Genomic DNA, 20,017 nt, shown 5'->3' with positions numbered 1-20,017 from the left:
TCTGAGAACCCCAGATTCTTCTCCTGGGAAATGGAAGTAATACTACTTTACTCATAGGTCTGGTTCATGGGGTTGTTAAAAGGCTTTGATAAGATTTCCATTTTAATTTTCTTTTTCAGATCTTCCACATTTATAAATTAGGCAGGGACCCTCACAAGAATAAGAGGTAGACAGGCTCTTGAGCCCTGAATTTATAACCTGTTACCCACCAAAATTCCCCTCCTCCTTTGTCAACAATGTATAGAATGTGGTCATCCCTTATCCTTACCCCTTCCTATCTTTCTGCTCTTACTGCAGGAATACAACCTACCAGGTACAGTGATGTCCTGATGTCCCCAAAGATGAACTGACCACTGATCTGTATCTTACATGAGAAACTCTTAAAACACGAGAGAAAACCTTCTTAAAGAATGTTGTCCTCATGCCTAGTGGAAAATTACTCGGTCCTGGACCACTCCAAGGACCTGATAAAATGATTTGGGAGCAGATTGATTTTGTTGTCAGTGCTGTGCCCCACACCCCTTCCCTTTCCCCCTTCTTTTTGAGAGAAGTCGCCATTAAAACTTTGGTCTGAGAGTTCATTCTCTCTACATCTGTTTTTTTTTACACTTTAATTTTTATTAGCATATAATAATTGTACAAAGCAAAATGTTTTATTATGACAGCTCCATAATGTACTTGGATCATATTTACCCTTTCTATTACTCTTTCTTACCTCTACTCCTGGGACTGAAGTTCCTCACATTTGTATTACCTTGATTTTAATTAGAACACCAAAACCATACAGTGATTGACATCCTCTACTTTTTCTCCGGGCCTCAAAACCAAGTTTTGTGGCTAGAAAAACACGAGAGAAGAAGGATTTGTTTTAGGGTACAGAAGAAAATCTGGGTTGAAGAAAAGTATAATCCCAGGTATAATTTGTTGCTTGTGGTAGAAGGAGTGAGTGACTTGCTCACAATCACATGGTGTTGCTGCTGTTGGCAGATCTGGCTCACAGAGTACAGAGAAGGTCACACACAGTGACCAAGTAGCACTTCCAGCCAGGATAGAGGCTGAGGGTAGAGATTTGGAAATAGCCCCTCTTCCAGCCCTGGCAGGAGGCACTTGGCTTTCATTCTTGACCCTCAGGGCACTGCAGGTTTTGATCACCATGGGTCAACAGAAAAATCTCTTTCCTTGGAGCTCTTGCTTCTTTGTGCTCTTATTAGTGCCCATTCAGTTCAGGCTGGATTTACTGATGGTGGGACTGACAGTTTGGGTAGCAGAGAGGTAATTTAGATGTAGACGGTGGAGAACAGGTGAGTGTAAATGCCAGGAGAAATGAACATTTTCAATGCTCAATAGCCAAGTTACCAGATGAGTCTAGCTGCTCACTCCCATGGGCAGGCCAATTAAGTAAGGAGCAACCAGGTGTTGTGGCAAGGAAGGTGATTTTATTCAGAAAGATGGCTGTACAGAATTAAGGGAGACTTTTAACATAAAACTCTTCTCTGGGGGTTCAGAGGTACAAAGGGCCTTTGTGGGGAGGAAAAGAGATATAGGGAGACTTGGGCAGGAAGCCAGGGGTCTTTGTCATCTGGGGAACTGTAAGGGGAGCAATGACAGAGGTGACTTCATTTTGGGTGAGAGAGACACTTTAGAAACAGACACGTAAAAGGGGCATGAGAAACAAAGGGTTTTTCACAAAAATAACAAGCTTCTAACTGAAATAACAAAATGCAGCCACAAGATGTGGGCTCCAAGACCATGGCAAGTTGACCAGACTTTCTTGGAATGCTCAGTTCAATGAGAAGAGGGACAGACCTGTGGTTGAGTTTAGTGAGAGGCTGACTCAGCACCAACCAATCACAAATATAGTTTCAAGGTAAAATAGTTGGACCTAAGTCAGTTAATGCTCTATATCATTGTGGCAGGAAGGCAGGGAGTAGGAAGGGAGATAATGATAGACAATGAAGGAGATAATGAGTACAACAGTGAAACAAAAAAAGTGGATTTGAGGAATGTCAAGTAGCAGCTGGGGTGAGACCAGAGAAGGTTAAAATAGCCAACGAAATAATATGTGACCATGTATGGGGACAAGCTGTATCCCCCATGCTCTAAATAGTATATAAAGAAATCCCCCTTTGTTATTGGGGTTCAGCTAAGTCATTGCCAGCCTACTTAATAAACTTGCCTCCCAAAAGCTTTGGTGCCCTGTCTCTGTGTCTGAGCCATCCTACAAAATTTCTGGGCACTCGTCTGGGATTCAGAGGGCAGTATTTTCACCTCCTTGTTGCCAGCTCAGTGTCCCCAGTCTGCTGAGAGAGCCCACCCTGCCAGCTGCCACTGGGCATGTTGATCCGAGGGAAGGAGCCTCTCTCTCAGCAAACCATGGAGGTGAGTTTTGTCACACAAAGGAAACTGGAAAGGCTGGGGAACTAACTTGGGTGCCCCACTCATCAGACTGGTAAGAACCTGGGTTCACATTCAGGCCTGCCTCAGGAGGCAGAAGGGGAATCTGATCAACTCCCAGCAGAGACTCACTAGTAACCACTTTTTGAGGAGAAACCGTGCCTCTCAGGTTCAGGGAGTGGGGTGGAAGTACTGTGCTGTGTGAGAGTGTGTGAATGTGTGAGACTAAGATGCAGCCCAGCTGTGAAGTGAATATGGAGTCCCAATATGTGTGTCTGTGGCCAACTCATATGGTCCAGAGTGAGCCCTAATAGGGCCTCTGGTCTGGGGTTTATATGGACTCACCATGGCTAAGTGATGCCTAAATCCCCATTGGGGGGAAGCAGCTGGAGACAGACAGAACAAGTGATGTTATTTGTTTTCCTCTGTGTGCCAGAGAGGAGGACCCCTTACCTCTTCTGCACAGCCCTCATCCCTTTCATCTCTGTCTCTCTTGATCTCTGGTAATGGGAGGAGATCAGAGTAAGCACATTCCCCCTAGAGTGCATGCTTAAGAGCTTTAAAAGGAAATTTAATGGAAATTACAGAGTCAAGCTGACTCCTGACAGGCTTAGGACCTTCTGTGAAATAGACTGGCCTGCTTTTGGTGTAGGATGGCCCTCAGAGAGGTCATTAGATAAGGTCGTAGTCAATAGAGTTTTTGAAGTGATTGTAGGGGAGCCTGGACACCCAGATCAGTTTCCTTATATTGACTGCTGACAGGATGCAGTCCTAAGTCAGCCCATGTGGCTAAAGTCTCACCTAGAGGAAGCATGCAGTGTCATAGTAGCCAGGGTGGCAGCAGCTTCCAAGTACAGGGAAAAATGTAAAAAGCCAGAGAAACCTGTATTAGCAGAGGACCCTGAGGACACCCTGGCCCCTTATGTGCCACTGTAACCCCTCCTTCATGGAAAAGCCTCAGGCTCTGATTGACCTAATGCAGTCCATCATCCAAACTCATAAGCCCACCTGGACAGACTGCTAACAGCTTCTTCTGACCCTATTTAACACTGAGGAGTGACACCAGTGTAGTGCCTTTTGTAGCTCTAAAGTGGCTGGAAGATCATGTCCCTGTGGGCACTCTAAATGCCCAAGCCTACACTCCGGGCCAGTTCCTTGAGGAGGACCCCCACTGGGACCCTAACGATGACCAAGATTACCAGCTACTTGAAAGGTACCAGGAGGCATTATTGGGAGACGTGAAGAGGAAAGGCCATAAACATGAGTAAGATAACAGTAGTCCTCCAAGGCCAGATGAGATTCCCAGTTTTATGAGTGGCTATGGGAGGCCTTCTACTTGTACAACCCTTCTGACCCAGAAGCAACTGAAAACCAGAGGACAATTAATGCAGCATTTGCCAGCCAGGCACAGGGGAACATAAGGTGAAAATTACAAAAGCTTGAGGGATTTGCTGATATGAACATCAGCCAGCTTCTGGAGGTGACCACAAAAGTCTTTGTCAGTTGAGATCAGGAGGCCAAATGGGAAGCTTTTAGAAAGATGAAAAGGAAGGTGGACTTCCTTGCAGTGGCTCTAGCTAAACGGTTGGGCAGGCTCTGGCATGCTGGCCATGGCAGAGGATGAGGCAATTCCTGTGAGTGGCGGTTAAAGCCCCTGGAACAGCCTCACCCTAGAGAGGAACTAAGGAGAGACCAGTGTGCCTACAATTGTCAGGAAGGATGCTGGAAAAATGAATGCCCCCAATGGTTCAGGAACCCCCAGAAAGTCCCCTAGACCAGAGGCAGAGGCTGAGTTGTTGAAGGAAAGTATCAGCCTGCTTAGGGGAGAAGTCGAGAGGAAGACATCATTGGTTGGCCACTTTTGAGGATTATGAGGAGGACTAGGATGGACTGGGCTCCATTCTACTAGGACCACAGGAGCCTATGGCCCAAATGAAGATAGGGGACTGTCCTGTTGACCTACTGGTGGACACTGGCTTGACCCATTCAGTTGTAACACAATTCGTGGAACCTTTCTCACAGAGACATGTGACCATTGTTGGGGCCACGGGAAATCAGACTCACCATCCCTTATTTATGTCCAGAAAATGCAATCTTGGAAAACATGAAGTAAGGCATGAGTTCCTCTACCATCCTGATTGCCCTGTGGCCTTAATGGGCAGAGAATTATTGTGTAAACTAAGGGCGCAGATAACTTTTGACTCTAACAGCATGGCAGCCTTAAAGCTAAGAGGGCCTGAGGCCAAAATTATAACTCTCATGTTTGTGCAGGAAGAGGAATGATGATTCTGTGCCTCTAAGAAAGAGATTCCTGAGATGCCTGAGATTCCCTTTAAGATTCCTTCCAAGAGTACAGGCTGAAGACAACACCCTACCAACTGGCTCAGAATGTACCTCCAGTGGTGGTAGAATTAAAGCAGAGAACTATTCCCTTTAGCCATAGGCAACACTACATTCCTCCCAAGGCCCAAATTGGGATCCAAAAGCATCTTGACAGACTACCTCTGTGCAGTCAACTCAGCAACTATCACTTTACACCTTGTGGTCCCAAACGTGTACATGCTATTGGGCCTTATCCCAGCTAAGGCAAAGTTCTTTGACCTTAAAGACATTTTTCTGCATCTGCCTGGCCTCACAGAGCCAACCCATCTTTGTCTTCCAATGAGAAAGTTCTAGTACTGGAGGAAAGGGATGATTGACTTGGACTTAGTTGCCACAGGGCTTCAAAAACTTTCCCACTATCTTTGGGACTGCCCTGGTGTCCAACCTAAAGGCTTTCTCAGGTCGCCAGCATGGCTGCACACTCCTCCAGTATGTAGATGGCCTTCTGTTGGCTGTACCAACTCAGGAGAATTGTATGGAAGGAGCTTGCCTCTTTCTCTCCCTTTTGTAGAAGGCAGGATATAAGGTTTCCTGAAAGAAAGACCAGTTTTGCCAGGATATTGTCAAATACCTCAGGTTTCACCTGTCACAAGGACAATGTAGATTGGGCCCTGAGAGGAAACAGGCCGTCTGTTCCATTCTGGTCCCCAAGACCCATCGACAGATTAAAGAATTTCTAGGGGTTACAGGGCCAGATCTGGATCCTCTATTACTTTCTCTTGGCAAAACCCCTTTATGAAGCCACAAAGTAGGGAGAGTGGGAACCCATGGTATGGGGAAAGGAGCAAGAAAAGGCCTCTAAAGAAATTAAGAGGACACTCATGCCCAAAAAACACATGAAAAAATGCTCATCATCTCTAGCAGTAAAGGAAATGCAAATTAAAACCACACTAAGATTCCACCTCACCCCCGTTAGAATAGCCATCATTAGCAACACCACCACCAACAGGTGTTGGTGAGGATGTGGGGAAAAGGAACCCTCTTACACTGTTGGTGGGAATGTAAACTAGTACAACCACTCTGGAAAAAAATTTGGAGGCTACTTAAAAAGCTAGACATTGATCTACCATTTGATCCAGCAATACCACTCTTGGGGATATACCCAAAAGACTGTGACACAGGTTACTCCAGAGGCACCTGCACACCCATGTTTATTGCGGCACTATTCACAATAGCTAAGTTATGGAAACAGCCAAGATGCCCCACTACTGATGAATGGATTAAGAAAATGTGGTATCCATACACAATGGAATTCTATGCAGTCATGAAGAAGAACGAAATGTTATCATTTGCTAGTAAATAGATGGAATTGGAGAACATCATTCTGAGTGAGGTTAGCCTAGGCCAAAAGACCAAAAATCGTATGTTCTCCCTCATAGGTGGACATTAGATCAAGGGCAAACACAACAAGGGTATTGGACTTTGAGCACATGACAAAAGCGAGAACACACAAGGGAGGTGTGAGGACAGGTAAGACACCTAAAAAATTAGGTAGCATTTGTTGCCCTCAACGCAGAGAAACTAAAGCAGATACCTTAAAAGCAACTGAGGCCAATAGGAGAAGGGGACCAGGAACTAGAGAAAAAGTGAGATCAAAAAGAATTAACCTAGAAGGTAACACACACGCACAGGAAATCAATGTAAGTCAACTCCCTTATAGCTATCCTTATCTCAACCAGGAACACTTGTTCCTTCGTATTATTGCTTATACTCTCTCTTGAACAAAAGTAGAGATAAGGGCAAAATAGTTTCTGCTGGGTATCAAGGGGGTGGGGGGAAGAGGGAAGGGGTGGAGTGGGTGGTAAGGGGGGGTGGGGCAGGGGGAGAAATGACCCAAGCATTATATGCACATATGAATAATAAAACAATAAAAATTAAAAAAAAAAGGACACTCACAAACGCCCCTGCTCTGAGCCTGCCAGATGTGATGAAGCCCTTCTTCCTATATGTACATGGCAGATTGGGGACAGTTGTAGGAGTCTTGACCCAGCTGCTAGTTTCCTGGTACCACCTGGTGGCCTATTTATCAAAGCAACTTGATGCAGTTTCCTGAGGCTGGCTGCCCTGCCTGAGTGCCCTGGCAGCCACTGCTGTCTTGGTGGCTGAAGCAGACAAGCTTACTTTGGGACAAGAACTCACAGTCCGAGTTTCTCCACTCTGTTTTGAAGTATGGACAAGAAAATCTGGAATTGCTAAAAGTTGTATGGGTTCCTAAGAAAGTAGAGGTCATACACTGCCAAGGGCACCAGAAGGGGGAGACAACAGCTGTTTGGGGAAACTGAAAAGCTGAAAGTGAAACTAAGCAAGCAGCCCCCCATAGGACAAACCTCAGCCTCACCAACAGCTGCTTTGTTCCCATGCCCCTTATCTGAATTGGACCCATGGTATAGTTCACAAGAACAAGCTTGGTTTCAGACGAGGAAGGAAATTTTCTACTGGACAGATGGTGGAAGTCTGCTGACAGCTATATTGCAATTCCAGAGTCACTGGCTCCCACATTTGTTAAACAGTTCCATGAAAGAATTCCCTCAGGGTAAACAGCTCTTGAGACCACGTTGGTCCAGCATTTTTATGTCCCCAAGTTCTCCAGCATATGTAAGACAGTATGTGAAATGTGTAGTCTGTGTTCCAAAAACAATCCCCAGTGCAAAGTGTTAGAGGAACTCCTTTTGAAAACCTGACTGTAGACTTTAATGAGATGCCATGGGACAGGGGATGTAAATATTTGCTGGTGTTTGTCTGCACCTTCTCAGGATGGGTAGAAGCCTTCCCTATTTGGACTGAGAAAGCCCAGGAAGTGGCCAGGTGCCTGTTAAAGGAAATCATCCTTTGGTTCAGAATACCTGTGCCTATTGGATCAGACAATAGGCTGGCTTTTGTGGCTAATGGGGTACAACTGGTGGCTAAAGGCTTAGGAATAACTTGAAAGTCACATGACTTACCACCTCCAGAGTTCAGAGAAAGTAGAATGTATGAACAGGACTATAAAATTGCAATTGGAAAAACTATACCAGGAGACCCACCTACAATGGGATCAATTACTGCCCATTACTAATGAGCAATTACTAATCCTCGCTCAGGATTAGTCTAGCCCCACCGAATGGATGGGTCTCTCCCTTTTTGAAATTCTTTTTGGGTGCCCACCCACTTCAGTCAAGGGCCTATGAGCGGACCTTAAGGAAATGGGTGACCTCACCTTGAGACAGCAGATGCAGGTCTTTGGGTTGACTCTCTCAATGGCTGGGAAAGAGAAAGACTCCCCATTAGCCTGAACTCCCACACACCTTTATAAACCAGGGGATTCTGTTTGTGTAAAGGAATAAAATGTTCAACTGCTAAAGCCCCACTGGAGGGACTTTTGTTGTTGTTTTATCCACTCCCACTGGAGTTAAGGTAGCAGAGATTATTCTCTGGATCCACCATAGCTGAGTAGCTCATTGCTCTCAAGCAGGTGCTCCAGCTCGCTGCAGGAGGATGGGACCCTGCTCCCAGGAGACAGCAGGAGACCATGAACAATGAGATGTCAGTCCTGCTCTAGTCCCTTCGAAAGCTGACTAGTCTACACAGGCAGAAGCTTGAGGAGTCGCCCATCTAACCTTTGAGGATGAGTTCCTTCTGTGTTTTCTTCCTGCTAACCTTGGTCAGTTCTTTACCTGGGGACCTCCAGGCCTTGAACTGTGACTCATGTATATGCACTACCCAAACGGGAAGTGTTGTTACCAAAACTCTGGTTTTCCATATTTATTTTTCTTGTGCAAACCTGAAAGGGATGGAGTTCCAATGACCTGTTTGGGGGTTGGCTCTCAACCCTAGGTGGGTTCAAGACCTCAATAGGGGCAACATTCCTGTCTTGGGAGCGTGCCTGATATTACCCTGCCTAATCCCCCTCGTATTGTGGTCCCTCAGGACAATTATGGAATATAAACCCCTAGAACAAGATGATGCTCTTTGACCTAGAAGTGGGTCTGAGCATTAAAGGGGAGAATTGGGTAGGAAGGCAGGGAGAGGGAAGGGAGATAATGAGAGACAATGAGGGAGATAATGTGAGATAATGAGTGTGACAGTGAAACAAAATAAACCAAATTTGAAGAATGTCAAGTAGCACCTGAGGTGAGACCAGAGAAGGATCATCTCACCCCAGAGGTTAAAGTGGCCAATGACGTAATATGTGACCAGGTATGGGACGAGCTGTACCCCCCATTTCTGTGACCTGCTTTAAATGGTACACAAGGAAAGCCCCCTTTGTTCTCAGGGCTCAGCCTTTGGACTCGAGTCCACTGAGTCACTGCCTGCTTTCTTAATAAACTTGCTTCCTGAAAGCTTTGGTGCCCCGTGTCTCTGTCTGAGCCTTCCTACAACATCATCACCTAGACATCTGCCATTTTTTGGCTTAGTTCTTTTACTAAGTCTCACCTGTCGGGGTGTTTTTCTTTCCTTTTAATAAACTTTGTGATTGCTTTACTCTTAACTCCTGGTCTGTGGTGTGAACTTGCTTTAACTCTCAACTGCTTGTCCAGCAGCTTCAGTCAAGACTGCACCAGGACACGATCTTGGGGAACAACAACCCAGTCTGGCATCAGTACGGTCTCTTTTCTTTTCTTTAGGGTTAGAGCATTGTAATGGACCTCCTGTGGCAAGTTAACTGTAGACTGAGGCCAAAGGCCTCAGGGTTATGTGACTCTAAAGAAATATTTCGCAGTTAACATCTTAACCATTGAAGTGGCCTCTCCTGAAAGAATTTAGAAGGCCTGGTGAAAGGGAGGCATCATAAAAGGATTCAGAAAGTGGCAACTCCCCCGAAGAGCTGCCTAATTATTAAAGAATATTCCCAATAAACTGTCAGAGTTAATTATGGCATTTCTTGGTGAATATTCATTGCTGAAACAAATTAAAACTAAATTAGTTGACCAGTACATTTGCATGAGAACAACCTGATATTATCATCTAACCCTAGAATGTGCTTGTTAAAGAGCAGAAACTGGCTTAGTTTATGCGCCCAGTGTGCTTCTTGAGGACTAACATAGATACGTGCTCACAAGGATCAATATAAAATTAAAGTGACAATTTTCATGTATAGTGCACAATGTAATTAAAGTACAATGACAGGGCAGTCCGTTTCAATAGTGTGTGTCTTCTTTTGCATTCCCTTCTACAGAGTTGTTGCATTCTATTACAAATACAGAAAAATATCTTGCTAAAAGGGAATGTAAGAAGTAATAACATCTAATGAACCGACATCCATACCAGCACTCACCACTAGACTGCTTCTGAGTGTTCCTGCAACTATGAATGATTCATTTTAAGCTAGTGTCTCAGTTTCACCATCCTTAAAAGACTAATAAAATTTGCCTTTAATTAAAGGCTCAATTTAAAAAAGAAAGCTCTAGGGAAGTTGGGTTCAATGGAAAAATGCGATACTTGAGGATGTGACTTAGCCTGTGCTGGGAATTTTATAGGCAGTTGACAAAGGCTTTTTTTTTTTCTCCAAGTGATTTGCACGATATGCAAAATGTATTTTAAGCTGAACAAGTTGGACTGGAAAGGCACACAATAACCTGTCCCAAAAGCAATTATCACATCAGGACACACTCTTTGGGATTCAATGTGCCTATTTAAAGTCTGTCCAAATAACACAGCCCTTGGCTGTAATAGCTTTGGCAGAAGGTTGATAACAAGCATCTGCAAGAACCCTATTTAACTGAGCAGGAAGTGAGTGTTTTCCTTACCAGAGTTTTTAAAGTCAAGAAATACCTATTTTGTGAGCAGGACTCATAGTTTCATTCCTATACAAAGAAGAAGAGGAAGCAAATGGCAAAAGTTAATCCCATAAAGAAATCACAGGTCTGGAGCCCATTTTCCAATGGGATTTGTGGGTGTTTATGGAACCTGTTGGCTTAAGAGGTAATCTCCTTAAAACACAGGGACTTTCCTAAGCATATGAACTTTTTATTTTTTGATTTTTTTGAGACAGGCTTTCCAGATGTAGCCCACACTGGCTTTGAACTTGTGATCTTCCAGAGTGCTGTGTGCTACCACCCCAGCTTTGAACACATTTTGATTTCTGTAGATCTCTAGATTTCAAGTATAAGATTCTGTGCAGGCTTTGCTTTTTCCTGGAAGTCTTTGCTAATACCTCCTTCCCTTGCCCTCTGTCTTAGAAGTTCTTTGATAATTCACTGGGTTTTCATATTGTTTGTTTTAGAGTTGGTTGAGTTACTGACCATCACAGATACTGCTTCATTCATCCTTACCAGGTACCAGCTGTACCTACCTAGCACAGTGTTGTTTAATAACCGATTGCTGTATTAAAAAGGAAAGAGTACTGTCATTAGTATTTAGGCTTGGTACAGTGTAGGTGGAGATTCCTGGAATCCAAGCAAATAAAGCTAGTCAAGGGCCACTCTTGTTTGTGCATGACTAACTTATACCACCACCATGCATCATCCAAAGGCCAAGTGTGGGCCATGTCAGGAAGCACTGTGGTTGAATCAGTCAGTGTGTTTTGGCTCTATTGGATTCTACATGATTTCTGCTACAATGATGTGGGTAGGCGGAATGAAGCCCAAAGCAATTTCTCAACAATAAAAGCCTGTCTTTTTAAAGGCCTTCTCTTTCTTTGCCTTTAAAAGAAAATACTACTTTAACTCATGGCTCCTTAAATCACTTTCTAAGAGGAGAGAAGCATAGAAAATAACAAAGATGGTTAGGAGTGATTCTGGTTCAGGGTGAATTCTAAGGGGAAGCTATCTTGGCTCAAGGCCCAAGTGATCTTTGGTTTTCCATGGAATATGCATTTTGGAAGTCTCAGTGTTATGGGTGAAATGTTGAAGCAAAGCAGGCACATCAGCAGGTGGGACAGAGGACCTGGTTAAGAGCTGGACTCTCCACGTCATAATCAAAGGTGGTTTGATGAAGAGCAGAGGGAAGGAGCACAATTCTTCAAAGTCATGATGTGAACTTGAGAAAGGAGTTTGAAGTTAAAATTAAAAAGCAACAAAAATGACTTGGTTTCCTAAGCAAAGGAAGTGTGAGGTATAATTTTTCCCTTAGGAAAGCTCAAATTAGCTAGAAAATAAGGCTGATTTACATTACAATGGTGCATTTAAGTTATTCTAATTCTTAAAATACTAAGATCAACTTTTGTGAGAGAAGAGTGCCTTTATTTAAAACTGTTGCTCCCCACATTACACAGAAAGACATGATTATACATAACTGTAGTGGAAATAGTGTTCATTCTACACAAAGAATAGACCCATTAATATCCACGGCCTATGGATCCACAATTTTGCTGAGGTGTACACAGCTTTCTGTGTATCAAGTCAGTTTCTGTGGCCTCAGATCCAAGAAATAATCAACCTTTGTCCTCTGCTCCTGGGTATGACAGGGTATGACTCTTTTAATAAAAGACTGTGGAGTGTTTTGCTACTTTCCAAAACTCTTTGATATTTGCTGATGGAGAAAACAAAACCAAATAGTGGCAGACAACTTACTCATACATCAAAAGACATTCTCTTGAGAGGAAAGGGAACTTTTATTTATTTATTTTTTTGGTAGGACTGGGGTTTGAGCTCTGGGCTTTAATGCTTACAAAACAGGCACTCTACTTTCTGAGCCATGCTTGCAGTCCATTTCCCTTTGGTTGTTTTGGAGATGGCAATCTTGAGAACAATTTGCCTGGGCTGGCCTCTAGTACCGATCCTCCAGATCTCAGTCTCCCAACTAACTAGGATTGGGCTAGATGTGTGGCTCAAGTGGTAGAGCACTTGCCTGGCAAGAGTAAGGCCCTGAATTCAAACCTCAGTACCATAAAAGAAATTACCAAGAAGGCAGGATTTTAGTGTATAAGCCACTTGCACTGGGCTAGAAGAAAAGGAACTGACATGTCATTGTCAGTGGACAAAGAACATGTTAATACTTTCTGTACTCACACTAAAGATGACTCTTACAAACTGCTTTTAGGTCATCTCTCACCAATCAATTAGTGAAAAGAAAGGCCAATGTTACCCAAGTCAGCATGCTTCACACAGCTAAGATAGGAATCTTATTCTGAATGTGAGCTTTCCTTACAGAAGAGTTGTAGGGGTAATGTTAGTATAAGATCTATCTATCTGTCTATCTTTCCACCTATCTATCTATCTGTCCATCCATCCATCCCTCCAACCACCCATCTGTCTGTCTGTCTGTCCGTCCATCCATACATCTGTCTGCCCTTCCGTCTGTCCATCCATCCACCATCTATCTATTTTTCTATCTATCTGTCAGTCTTTATATAGGTCTATATATCTGTATATCTATCATCTATATAGTTCTACTATGTGTCAGGAATGGCATTGGATACTTTGTATCTCATCCATTCTTTTAGTCAGAGAGAGGTATTACTAATCTGGACATAGTACAGATCCAGGTGTGAAAACAGATCGAGAGAGGGCAGAGACTAATTCCAGTTGTCATGGTTTGTTAGTAGTAGAGCTGAAATTTGAACACAGGCTTGGCAGTTATCTGAACTTGAATTCTTATCCACCTCTATATATTGTGCCTCTCAAGAAGGAAGCTCTACACGAGGCCCAAAACATGTTCATAAATTAGGAAACAACCCCAAATGTAAAAACAACAAATACAGAAGGGTAATATTACTATAATAAGCCACACTGTATCTTAGCTTACATTATTGCAATAAGCCACACTGTGACTTATATGTAATAATATGATAAGCTGTACTGTATCTTGGTTTATACACACAATATTTGTATGCCAACCCCCAAATGAGCTCTAAGTTACTTCTTGGGTTGTACATTTTCTTTTCACAATTATTTAAAAGTGGAATCCCTTAAGGCCTAAGTCATTTGAATAATTTAGACTTTTGTGTTTCCCATGAAGATGGGGAATCATTAATTCTCTCTTTGGCTCAGAAAAGAGGAAGTGGGAAAGAAAATGGGCAGAGGATGATTGTGTAGGTGAGTTTGAGGGTGTTACGATCTCATTCATTTTTTCTCTCTTCCTTCACAATTCAAAACAGTGGGTAGAGGGTCATGAAGTACCCACAGAACACCTTTCAAAAATAATTCTACCAAAGGGCTGATAACCAGAATATACAGGAGCTCAAAAAATTAAACTCTTCCAAAATCAATGGACTAATAAAGAAATGGGCAACTGAACTAAACAGAACTTTCTCAAAAGAAGAAATTCGAATGGCCAAAAAATACATGAAAAAATGTTCATCATCTCTGGCCATAAAGGAAATGAAAATCAAAACCACACTAAGATTCCACCTCACCCCTGTTAGAATAGCTATCATCAAAAACCCACCAACAACAGATGTTGGTGAGGATGTGAGGAAAAAGAAACCCTTGTACACTGCTGGTGGAATGCAAGTTAGTGCAACCACTCTGGAAAACAATATGGAGGCTTCAGAAAAAACTAACATAGATCTGCCATTTGATCCAGCAATCCCACTCCTAGGGATATACCCAAAGGAATGCAACTCAGGTTACTCCAGAGGCACCTGCACACCCATGTTCATTGCAGTGCTATTCACAATAGCCAAGTTATGGAAACAGCCAAGATGCCCTACTACTGATGAATGGATTAAGAAAATGTGGTGTTTATACACAATGGAATTTTACTCAGCCATGAAGAAGAATGAAATCTTATCATTCTCAAGTAAATGGATGGAATTGGAGAACATCATCCTGAGCGAGGTTAGCTAGGCGCAGAAGACAAAAAATCTTATGTTCTTCCTCATATGCGGATTTTAGATCTAGGGCAAAGGCAGTAATGTTGTTGGACTTGGGTCACACGCTAAAAGGAGTGCACATATGGGAGAAATGGGGATAGGTAGGAAACCCAAAACTTGAAAGTGTTTGATGTCCGCACTGCAGAGTAACTAATACAGTAACCTTAAAACGACAGAGGTCAATATGGGAAAGTGACCAGAAAGTAGTGAAGAGGTCTGGTAGAGATGAATCAATTTGGGTTGTAATATACTTGTGCATGGGAGCAATGCTAGGAATCTCTCTGTATAGCTGTCCTTATCTCAACTAGCAAAAACGCTATGTCTTTCTTATTATTGCTTATGTCTTCTCTTCAACAAAATTGGAGAAAAGAACAGAACAGGTTCTGCCTGGAAGCTAGGCAGGTGGGGGAGGAGAGGGAAGAGGGCAGTGGGAATGGCCCAAACAATGTATGAGCATATGAATAAATGAATAAAGAAAAAAAAAACTAAAAAAACATAATTCTGCTATATTCTTGTGTGTTTTAAGCTGTCCTGAAGAGTTAGATGTGGTGGTACATGTCTGTAATCCCAGTACTCAGGAGGTTGAGGCAGGAGAATGTTGAGTTTAGGGCCAGCCTGGACTACATAGTGAGTCTCTTTCTCTCTCTCTCATTAAAAAATAAAATAAAAATCCAATCCCTTAAAAAGCATGAAAAGTAAAGGAACTAAAGAATCTACAGAAGGGCTGAGGGGAACATGCAAAGTAAAGAATGTAAGATGTCTTTACAAATCAAAGTTCAGAAAATATTTCGTTAAGGTCCTTTATCCTGAAAGCACCAGGGGAATCTCTTGGGAAACAAAGAGGAAACATATAGGAGCCCTGCCCTCAAGGCACAGTAGGGCATGAAGCTGAGGGAAGATTTCAGCATTGTGGACTTGGGCTGTCCTAGACATATGTCCCGATACAGCCTCAGCAGAAAATGAGCAGGAGTTAATTAAGCAGATGTGGACAGGTGGGTGGGAAGGGGTACAGGTAGAGGGCAAGGCACAGGCAGTGACAGGACAGGGCCTGTCTTAGGAACCAGGAATATTTTGGACTAGTTGAGGAAGTGAGGAGCTGATGGGGGAGAAGTGGGTTTAAGACCTTGCAAAGGAGCTAGACTTTGTGTAATACAAGGAGAATCTTTTAAAGATTGAAAACTGATACCAGAAAGAGATAGTGATGTGCAGAAGGGTGGTGAGCAACTGGTAAGTGTGGAAGTGGATTCAATTCAATAGGTTATTATGTAAGTTAATGCAGTGAATGAGGACAGCTTGGACAAATTGTTGGAGATGGCATTCAAGTTACTTGATGGTACTTGTTAAAGCCCAGTGAGGAAGACTGTATTCAGGACTACCGTGATAGGTACAGGGAGCACAACAATATGATTTTGCAGTGGGGGTGAGAAATTGGGCTCAACTCTGAACACAGCATGGGTAAGTGGAAATTAGAGCCAAGAAGTAAGGTTAGGGGTTGGTGGATAGAAAATTGCTAAAAGGTAACACCAACAGAAAGGGGGATTCTGGCTATACCTAACAGGATTCACTCTGAACACAGACATCACCCAGCGGGTGGTGGGGGATGAGGAATCTGATCAGATATTGAAGTTTCTGGATTCTTGCTAAACTGACTTAGCAGAATTCTTGCTAAAAGAGAATTTTAGGATGTCCACAACGAACTTTTGGAAAGGTTCAGGAGCCTGAGCAAAGTTAGGTAGAGCAAAGAATCTTTGTCTATGGGAGAAGGAGGTGAATTTAAAAGACATTTAGGAATAGAACCAGGGAATGAGAGAAAGGAAGACGTCTACAGTATATTCAGTGACATTTACCTACTAAGATAATGATAGCTACGGTGCCGGACTTGGAGGACACAATGGTGGGTAAGAGAAACCAGGACAAGATCAATTGAAGCTGAAAGACAAACAAATACACACTTTAAATGAAAAGAGAGAAGTGCGGTGCTGGGAGAGCATCTTACAGATTTCCATCTTGTATCTATTAGTACCATCAACCAAGTTAGAAAGCCCAGGGGACAGAAAAGAGAATGAGCTTGGTTTGGGACGTGTTGAGTTGAAGGTGGAAAATATAGATTACACATACATTATTTCCCACTACCACTGGGGAATAGGAATATTTTGTTTCCAAAAGGGATCTTCTTAAAGGGAAGAAAAAATACTGAGCCATTTTATCAATCTCTGGAGTATATATTTGGAGATCAATGTTGCCCTCTAGCGTTCAAGTCTGTGCCTTTCATTTTGTTTTGGGAAGCATGGTAAAGGTTCCAGGCAAAGACAAATTCACCTTATTTCCAGTCTTTGTGGCAGTTTTATAAGTGAGGTTTTCAATTTTCACAATGATGAAACATAGCTAGTGCTTTCTTTTGGTTAATAGAAATAGTCTGTAATTAGAGAAGAGCAGGAAAAAGACCATTTTGAACAATGGCAGAAAGCATATGCTCCTAGCAGATCCTTGAGAAAGAATCAACATCCAGTGACGGTCAAACACAGCTGACCCTGTTTTCAGGCGTTTGGGACATGTTCAATGTTTTCATTAGTGTGAAGTTCTGGGTACACTGTGTGTGTGCCTGTCTGAATCTATATATGTATGTGTATGTATCTATGGCAAAATTTTATTCTGAATATATATGTTTTGATTTTTATGAAAATCATTCTCAAAAACAAATTTCTTTAAATAAAATAACCTTATTTTTTCTCATCTTTCCATGATCAAATAAATGTCTAGTTTGACTCACAAGGATATTGAGAAGTATTCTTTTGATAAGTCAAGAGAACAAAAGAAGGATGATGAAGATCCCTATACCTTTTAAATTTTCCTGAAGAAGCTCTGAATACCCCAGGCCTCCCTGGCTTGGGAGAAGTTGTGTAACCCAGAAGTCCACACTCAGAGTGGTCAGTCATACCTGGATGACCTCTGGCCTTGCTATTTTTTTGCCAAGATGGGCCAGATATCTAAACTCTTTGAGTCTCAATTTCTATAAAGTGGGAATAGTAATTTAATTAATCTCCTAGAGACTTGAGGATTAAGTAGAATAAGGTATGTAAAGCATTTGGCACAGCACCTAGCAGGATATTCATAAAATATGAATGAAGGTGGGCACGACATATAACAGACCGTGGCAACAGAAGTTTTGTTAACAAATAAAATGGTACTCCAGAAAAAAATTTAAAAAATAGATTTTTGCTTTTGGAATTATTTTCAGCAATTATAATAATATATAGTCTACATCCCAAAGCAAATTCTATAACTCAAACTGTGAACTGGTCTTTCTGTCTTGTGACTAAGCAGTCATAAATTTTGTTTCCTGGACTGAGCAGCTTACTATTGTGTTCCTACCAGAACTGCCCTGAAATCACTGCCAAAAGCTATGAATCATTTGTGCATTCACTTCAGGGTGAACCCCTGCATGGGAATAAATCTGCCTTTCCTCAATGAATATTATTACTATTTCTGGTTCTTCAGAAACTCCTTTTGCCTCTTTATTTCTAGCTGATCCATTGCATACCTTCCCATCAAAGGTGGCTTCGTACCTTGCCTATTTTTGTTGTTTTCTGCAGACTTGGAACAAACATTTATTTACCTTACTTTTTCTTTGAGTATATCTTCAGTCACCGGGGGCTGGAGAGGCCAAATAAGCCTGATTGGATAAATACATATCTTCCCTACCAAGCCCCTTTCTTAGAGCTATAGGAATTCCAGCATAGTGAGGACCAGATTGGAAATCATTCTTTCTAGCAACCACTGATCTCAGCAACACTGAATGTCTCAGGACTCTTTCAGTTGAACATTACAGGGTCCAATTCAAATGTGAGGAAATTTATTGGTTTGAGAGACTTAGGAGTGTAGAGTAGATAGCACTTTGGGGACATCTTGAGCTAGCTGCTCAAAAAATACTGTCAAAATTATATCTGGGCTTGGTGGTTTATTTTATGTCCATAGTATGGAACATGAAGCCAGAATTTCGTCTTCATTGGTGTGTTTTAAAATTCTTTTTCAGGAGAGCAATGAATCTAATACTGGGTCCCTTCAAGCTTTGCAAATGGACAGTTCATCTCTAAGAATTCCTTGAACACTTCTCACTATCTGTGTGGGAGCTTAAGCTTTTGAGTGATCTACAGGAAGAAAAAATATCATTAAAGGTACTAAAATATGCCTTTTTGTTTTTCTTTCTTCTGCATTCTCTTTTTCTGCCTTTTATGTTGTTAAAATTTTTCTATTTAATGTCCTGCTCCCTTGGGCATGGGAACACTGGCCAGATGAGTCTAGACCTTTGCAATTCCTTATGACTTGGCTAATCCACAGTCTGATTAGTTGTGTCAACCCTTGGACCAGACACCACGCTTGTGGGGATAAGAGAGGGAAGCAGGTAGGTGAGTCTCCTTTTTCCATAGTTATGGCCCCAATCCACAGTGGGTGGAGACCTGTAAGAGTTAATAATCCCCATAAGAAAAAAAAAAAGAACCGCCATAAGATACCTTGATGGAAATGAGACCAAGACCTAAAGTGCTATTGTGGTGACACTGGGTGAAGACAGCTGCAGATGTTGCAGGACCCATGCCCCTGGACTCTACCTGACTCTCCTTGCATCAACTGGCAGCAGCAATGGCCAGTTGTGGGCTGGAAAGGGAAGGGTCTGGTGCTGCAAAACTAGGACAAACTGCAAGTAAGCTGAGGCTCCAGGGCCCTGTGCATACTCCATTGTTGCATTGGACTTTACTCACAAAATGCAAAATCAAAGATAGCTTTTAAAGACTCTCAAGCACTGCCACGAGGGCATTAAACTCAAGTGTGAGGCCCTTCTAAGAGCAGGCCTGTGTGAATGTACTTTTATGGGATATTTGTGTAGGATCAAAAACTTTCACTCAAACTTGCTGGCTTAGGTACTTAGAGGAAAGGTCAGCATCCCAAGTTCTTGTCTCATGAAGCGAAAGTGAGAGAGCTTATTAAAATAGAAAAGTAACAAAGAGTAGAGCTCCCGAACTGGGAGGGTCCCAAGAGAAGTGCCAGAGAAGTGATGTGGTCTGAGGTTTTTATTCATTGTCTCCAGGCTGTTGCTCAACCTCTGTGCTAATTAGGTGTGCAGAAAGCAGCATTCTGGTTGGCTGTGCCTGAGACATTCTGATTGGTTATGTCCTAGTCTGCATAGTGCCCTCATTCTGGCCCATTTGGCTTTTCTTTCTTTCCACCCTTTAAGGTCACAGGAAGGCCATAATGGAGGTTTTTAGGAGACCTTCTCTCTTAGCTCTACTGTCTAATTTCAGCTAACTGTCTAGCCTACTTCCTCATTACTGGTCCTGCACTGATGAAGCAGGTCCTGGTCCTACCTCTGTGCCCTTCCAGACTTCCCTGCCTTCCTTTTTCCACCTTCCCATTCTACATCTACAAATGGCTCCAAAGGTCTAGAGTCATCGACAGGGATCAAAGCCCAGGCTCCGTAGGCATCTGGTTCTGCTGCATTTAGTTGCTTTCTGT

At 42.6% G+C, this 20,017-nt stretch overlaps 1 long non-coding RNA gene across 21 annotated transcripts in view; it reads left to right on the top strand.

The window, feature by feature from the left end:
- The window catches only part of LOC109682548 (uncharacterized), a 383,265-nt gene that overhangs the window by 100,096 nt on the left and 263,152 nt on the right, over nt 1-20,017 (top strand). For 20 of the 21 annotated variants that reach the window (XR_012449235.1, XR_012449223.1, XR_012449238.1 and 17 more), the window contains one exon: nt 18,543-18,684. This is a non-coding gene — a long non-coding RNA (uncharacterized lncRNA). Of the gene's footprint in view, nt 1-297; nt 989-18,542; nt 18,685-20,017 lie in introns of those variants that run through there. The other variant, XR_012449225.1, reaches the window with a different exon arrangement.

Source organism: Castor canadensis, chromosome 6, assembly GCF_047511655.1.
Source record: "Castor canadensis chromosome 6, mCasCan1.hap1v2, whole genome shotgun sequence".
In the NCBI taxonomy this organism is placed as follows: Eukaryota; Metazoa; Chordata; class Mammalia; order Rodentia; family Castoridae; genus Castor; species Castor canadensis.
The sequence above is the reverse complement of the archived record's forward strand: the minus strand, read 5'-3'. Positions and strand labels throughout refer to the sequence as shown.